The following is a 6,551-nucleotide window of genomic DNA, read 5'->3' as shown; positions in this document are numbered from 1 at the left end:
AAGTTTCATCATCTCCTTAGTGAATATCTCCTTCTAGATTTACCTTTCAGGTCTTTTCAAACTCTCTTGTTCTCAAATTCCCGAGGCTCATTAATGGGATGGAATATTTTGTGGTAGTTAAATTGATAACACATGTTTTATTAATACTAAGACAAGCAAAATATGAAATAATTAATGAAAAAGATAATATGAACCAACTACTAAATTATAAAAACTGTAGGACCTGAAGAAATTATAGAGTTAATTAAATAGTTAGTAGGTTAAGGTGAAGGAGGCCTTATTCTGCTTTTTCTATAAAGCTACAATAAACCTTAAAATATTTCTGTGGTTTTATGATGAGGGAGCTTTTATCTGATGCTTTTGTAAAACATAATGACACTGACCTTGTCTTCAGGCTTTCTACAGAACAAGAAGTAATTATTTTCTTCAATGGCATAGCCAAAATATTCTGGAGATGTAGTTGAATATCTTAATGGAAATAACACAAGGTCCAATTATTCTCCTACTCTTGGAATGCCCAGGTGCATTCTCTGAGATTTGAGAAGTCATGGGAAATTTTCATATTTCTCTTTACTCCCAGAAGAGATCATTCTTTCCCTCTGTGTTTGTTTATTACCCAAAGACAATGATGCTACAATATCCAGCATGTGTATTCGAAATATATTCCTAAAGAGAAATTCCGCCTTGAAATATTCAAGGAAGCTTAAGAAAGATATGCAATTTAGAGTGTTGAAGGAATCTTGTGGAGTATTGAAAATGGAGAAGTGATAGAGAACATTGACTCATGCTCTCGGATTTCATGGCGGTCTTAGTTTCTCTACACACCTTTCAATATTCAGTTGGCCTGAGGCTCTCTCTTCATTTCATATTGTTCCTTTTAGACTACTGAATCATTTTATCTTCTTTACTTTTTAAATTCGTTCCATAGATTTACAGTTTCTGCTCGGTGATATAGATAGGAGGAAAAAGTGTTGTTCCCAATCTTACAACACAAAAATTAGAATATCACTAAGTATGTAATCAGCAAGTTAAAAAGTTATTTTCTTGAATGCATTGCAGCTGCTAATATCAAAAGACAACCAACTGGTCCAAGACTTAGGTTCAGGATGAGACTGTTCATTCCTAGTCCCAACACCTTTCAGTTTCTGAGTGCATCTACCAAGTTCTTCAAAACAAGTCATAGAGTTGAATAGTTTCCTTCTGAGCAAGTAGTAGATTACTGTAGCCCTGTAATAAGACTTGGAATCAGTCTCACTTCTCCAACTTCCTTCTGTTTTAAAGTTTTTTGGCTACTCTAGGTCTTTTACATTTCCACATGTATTTTAGAGTCAGCTTGTCAATTTCATAAAAAAAAGCTGCTGAAATTGTGATTGTGATTCCATTGAATCTCTAGATCAACTTGGAGGATAATATTTCTCTTCACTTACTTAGATCTTCTTTAATTTCTCCCAGCAATATTCACAGTTTTTATTGTATAGAACTTTTATATCTTTTGCCAAATTTATCCCTAAGTATTTCATATTTTATGCTGTTATAAATGGTATTTTTAAAAATGTCAACTTTATATTATTTGTTGTCAATATATAGAAATACAATCAATTTTTGTGCATAGATTTTTTACCCTACAACTTTGATAAACTCACTTGTTAGGTCTCAGAAAGACAGTAGAAACCAGAAGTCAGACATAGACTGGCCTTCCTGTTCTTCGTTAGCCAGTTGAGAGGGCATTTGTCATGTACATGACCATGGGCTGACCTCTTTTTCTCTATCTGCTATAGGACCTTGAACAAGATAACTAACCTCTCTGAGCCTCAGGATAATAATGCTTACCTTGCCACACTATATTCGGATTGACGGAATTATGTAAATTAAAGGCCCACCCAGGGCAAGCTCAGAGTACCTGCCTCATTCTAAGTTCCCTATGGAATCATTCTGTGCATCCAAGTGCTAAGCACCCTTTAGGTCAAGAGTAAGTGCTCAGAAAGTTTTTACTTGTTGACCAATCATGAAGTACTCCATTAAGGACCCAAAGGCTTATTTTTTAGCTAACATAACACTGTTTCTAAACATAACAGATTCGGTCAGAGTCCATTTCTACTTGATCTGTCCTAGAAGTTACTTCATAGTCTCTGTTCAGCCAAGGGCATCTTACATCTTTCTACCTGAGGGTGTTCTCTGGTCCTGGGTTTGCTTGGAAAAGTTCATGGAAGATTGGAAACACTAGGGAGTTAAGACCCCACCAGAAGCAACCCTCTACCAATGAGTAGGGGGACTGGGTAGATAATAAAAATCCTACTTTCTCATCTCTTCATCAGGATGATTCTGTTCTGTTCTACATAGTCCCTTAGTGGTCCCTATTGAATTGAGCCACAGTCAATTCAACACAGTGGTAACATGCTCATTAAGGTAACTTCTATCTGCTTCCTTCCCTTCCCTATTTCATTTTTCTCAATCACTTCCTGGGACCACATCCTAAATAAATTAGTTGTCCCCAAAAACCTTGTCTTGAGATTTGCTTTTGGGTATCAAACCAAGGTAGGTCATTGACAAATGATCAAGTTAATTAGTAGAAGAACTAGAGTTAGAACCCAGGTCTTCCAGCCGTAGATTATGACCTTTAGTTTTACCAGATATGGAGGAATACACTTGAAACAATTGATAAAACAATGTCAAGTTTTGGACATTAACAGTGCAGTACTGACTTTGCCATGCTTGTCCCCTAAAGCTGGGATTACAAAGTACAGATCTGACTATTCATGGTTTCAAGCATCACATACACAGCTAATGATTGAAGGAAGGGCTCAGGTGCTGGTTCTGAAGACAAGAAGGGATAATTTCTCTAAGATAATGTAATAGTAGTGGTATGGAAATTGGCGAGAGGAAACTTAAAGCAGTGGAGCACCTCTTTAAGTCTGACTTAATGACGCAAGTACAAAGCCTAGAGGTATCGGTCAGCAGCATTTCCCAGACCACCTGCTTTTGTAAGCATGGTACATGTACACATTTGACAAATAACTAAGTAGTATTGCTGTGCTGTGTTATACCAGAAAAATGCCTATCCCTATGACATTAAGTCAACTAAAAAATTAAATAAAAGTTAGTGCATTAAATGCAAACATTGTCAACATCATCGTATATAAAATAAAAACATCATATATATATATAAAATAATCAGGTCCATCAAGAGAGGACTGATTAAAATGTTCCATAGCCCTAGTCAGGTAGCTCAGTTAGTTAGAACATCATCCAGATATGCCAAGGTTGTGGGTTTGATCCCTGGTCAGGGCACATACAAGCATCAGCCAATGAATGCATACGTAAGTGGAACAACACATTGATGTTCCTCTCTCTCTCCCCCCTCTTTTTCTCTCTCCCTCTTTCTCTCTCTCTTTCTGACTCTCCCTTCCTCTCTCTCTAAAATCAATCAATAAATAAAAAATTTAACAAGAAACAAATTTTTAAAATAAAATAAAATGTTTTAAGTAATATCCATAAAATGAAACACTATATAGCTGTTTAAAAACAGGGTAGATCTGTAGGTTTTTATATACTAATATAGAAAGACCTGCAAAATATATTAAGCAAAAACATAAAATGCAGAAGTGTATAAAAATACTACCATTTATATTTTAAATGATGTAATATGTATATGTATATAGAAATGTAGAGATATGCACATACATATGCACATACATATTCACATACACATAGATATAGATCTGTGTTCAGAATTACACAGGAAGACTAATTTTAAAAGGGTAAGTGGTTGCCTCTGAAAAAAGAAACTGGAGGGCTGTGGCCAGGTAGTTTCACTATACATAATTGCAATTGAATGTTGCATGATGTTTTGCTTTAAAAAATAACTAACGAAATGCATGAAAGCTCTCTTAGAAGCCAGAGACTTTAGAAAGAAGCCAAATCATTGAATAATACAGGACCATGTGGAAAGAAAGGTTCTGCTAATTGTTATATCAAGATCCAGATAGAACAGTGAAGCCATCATGGACATTCCAGACTCAGCTGAACTCCTGGTTGAGTGCAGCTAATATGTAACCCAGGTCAGCCCTATCAGCAAACCCAGATTCATGAGGAATATTAAATCATTTTTGTATGAAGACATTAAAACACACACATGAAAAGAAATAGAACTATCATAAAGAGAAATTAAGAAAACAATCCCATTTACAATTGCATCAAGAAAAAATACCTACGAGTAAATTTAACCAAGGAGGCAAAAGACTTGTACTCAGAAATTAAGACCATGAAGAAAGAAATTGAAGATACAAATAAATGGAAGCATATTCTGTGTTCTTGCACAGGAAGAATTGAAATCATTAAAATGTCCATTCTAGGTTTCTGGGCAAGATAGCAGCATAGGTAAATACAATACTGGCATCCTCCCACAGCCATATCAAAAATACAACTAATCTTCAAAACAACCATCATTCAGAATGGCCTGAAATTTAGCTGAATGGAAATCCAACAACTAGGGAATTCAAGAAGAAGCCACACCAAGATTGGTAGGAGGGGTGGAAATGCTAAATGGGCTGTTCCCATACCCATGTGAGGCAGAGCTTTTTTGTTTTGTTTTTTAATATTTTTAATTGATGTCAGAGAGAAAAGAAGAGGGAGAGAGAGACATATCGATCAGCTGCCTCCTGCATGCCCCCCCACACACACCATTGGGGATCAAGCCCACAACCCAGGCATGTTCCCTAACCAGGAGTTGAACCAGCAATCTCTTGGTGCATGGGACAATACTCAACCTATGGAGTCACACCTGCTAGGGCAGTGTGGCAGTTTTTAATTGGGATGGATAAGTTGGCTGTGGAAGTCCCTCTTGAGGAATGAGGGGATCCCAGCCCCACACCAGACCCCTCAGCCCAGGTTTCCAGTGCTAGGAAGAGAGTGTCCATATCTTCTAGCAGTAAAAATTAGCAGGGATTGTGTCTGAGTGAGGCTGTAGGAGTCCCAGGCAGTTCCTCTTAAAGGGCCCGCACATGGACTTATTCAGGTTTACTTAGCTCCAGCATTGGGGCAGTAGCTTGAAAGGAACCAGGGACATTCGGGGGGAGGGGGGGACCGAATTGTCCAGCATCATGGCAAGAGCTGGGAGGGCAGCTTTCTTCCAGATAAAAGTAATGGCAGAGGCCATTGGTCATTTGCTGAGCCCTCACCTCAATAGGGTCAACAGATGGCACCATAGCTGATTCTCCATCCACCTGGCTGACACTATTTGCCCTGCCATGTGATTCCCTGAGATCTTGACCCACCCAACTTGAGGGCTCATCCAAGCCATTTCTAGTGTCTTTTTCTTAAAACTGGCCTCTCTTGCCTTATGCTTCTGATTTTCCTAAAATCTCTCAAAAAGCAGCAGCTGGCTTTAACATGCCTTGTACCTCTTGTTAAGTGGCCCCAGGCCTGGCACTAGTGGCAGTCCATTGGCTTACAGCTTGGCCTTTCTTGGGCACTTCTAAGCCCAACACAAGTATTAGTCATCTGCAAATCACTTTGTAGCTTGTGCCCCAGGCAGGGCACAGGCATTGGTGATTTTGTACCCCCTGGGAGGCACCAGAGCACCTGATAAACAGCTTCAGACCACTCAGATTACAACCCTACCACCTCCACAAGTGACACACTCAAGGAGCAGACTCAGGGAGCACCAAGGCCCCACTGAAGCAAGTTGTGCTATGTAGGGTCAACTCCTGCACAACAACTTTTCCGCAGTAGTCGCAGCTGGCCCTCACAGCTGATTGGCCTGGGGTCAAGCTCTCCCAGTGACAACAACAGCAATTAAGATTCAATTGCAACAGGACAATGCACACAGTCCTCAACAGGGTGTATTTGGAGCAGGCAGCTAAGATGTCTGAGGAGGCTGCACCACTGGGTCCTACAGGACACCTACTACACAAGGCCACTCTACCAAGTCTGAGAGACACAGCAGCTAATACACAGAAACAAACACAGGGAAGCAGCCAAAAATGTGGAGACAAAGAAACAGGAGAAATCTCTAGAAGAATAACTAAATAAAATAGAAAAAAGCAAACTACTAGGTACAATGTTCAAACAATGGTTATAAGACTACTCAAGGAACTTAGTGGAGACTTTAAGGAACTCAGTGAGAACTTCAACCGCATGAAAAAGAACATAGGAACCATAAAAAAGAACCAGTCAAAAATGAAGGGTACACTTCACAAAAAAGAATTTACAGGGAATCAACAGTAGAGTAGAGGACACCAACAATCAAGTCAGTGATTTGGAAATAAGGAAGCAAAAAACACCCAATCAAAGCAGCAAAAAGAAAAGAGAATCCAATAATATAAATATAGTGTAAAGAGCAATTTCAAGTGTGCCAACATTCTCATCATGGAGGTGCTGGAAAAAGAAGAGGAAAGAAATTGAAAACCTATTTGAAAAAATAATGACAGAAAAATGTCCCTTACTTGTGAAAGAAATAGACATACAAGTCCAAGGAAGCACAAGAGTCCCAAACAAGAGGAACCCAAAGAGGCCCATACTATGTCATGACACATCATAATTAAAATGTCAAA

The sequence above is a fragment of the Cnephaeus nilssonii genome, assembly GCF_951640355.1.
Source record: "Cnephaeus nilssonii genome assembly, chromosome: 11".
NCBI classification, from domain to species: Eukaryota; Metazoa; Chordata; class Mammalia; order Chiroptera; family Vespertilionidae; genus Cnephaeus; species Cnephaeus nilssonii.
This window is presented reverse-complemented; position numbering follows the sequence as displayed.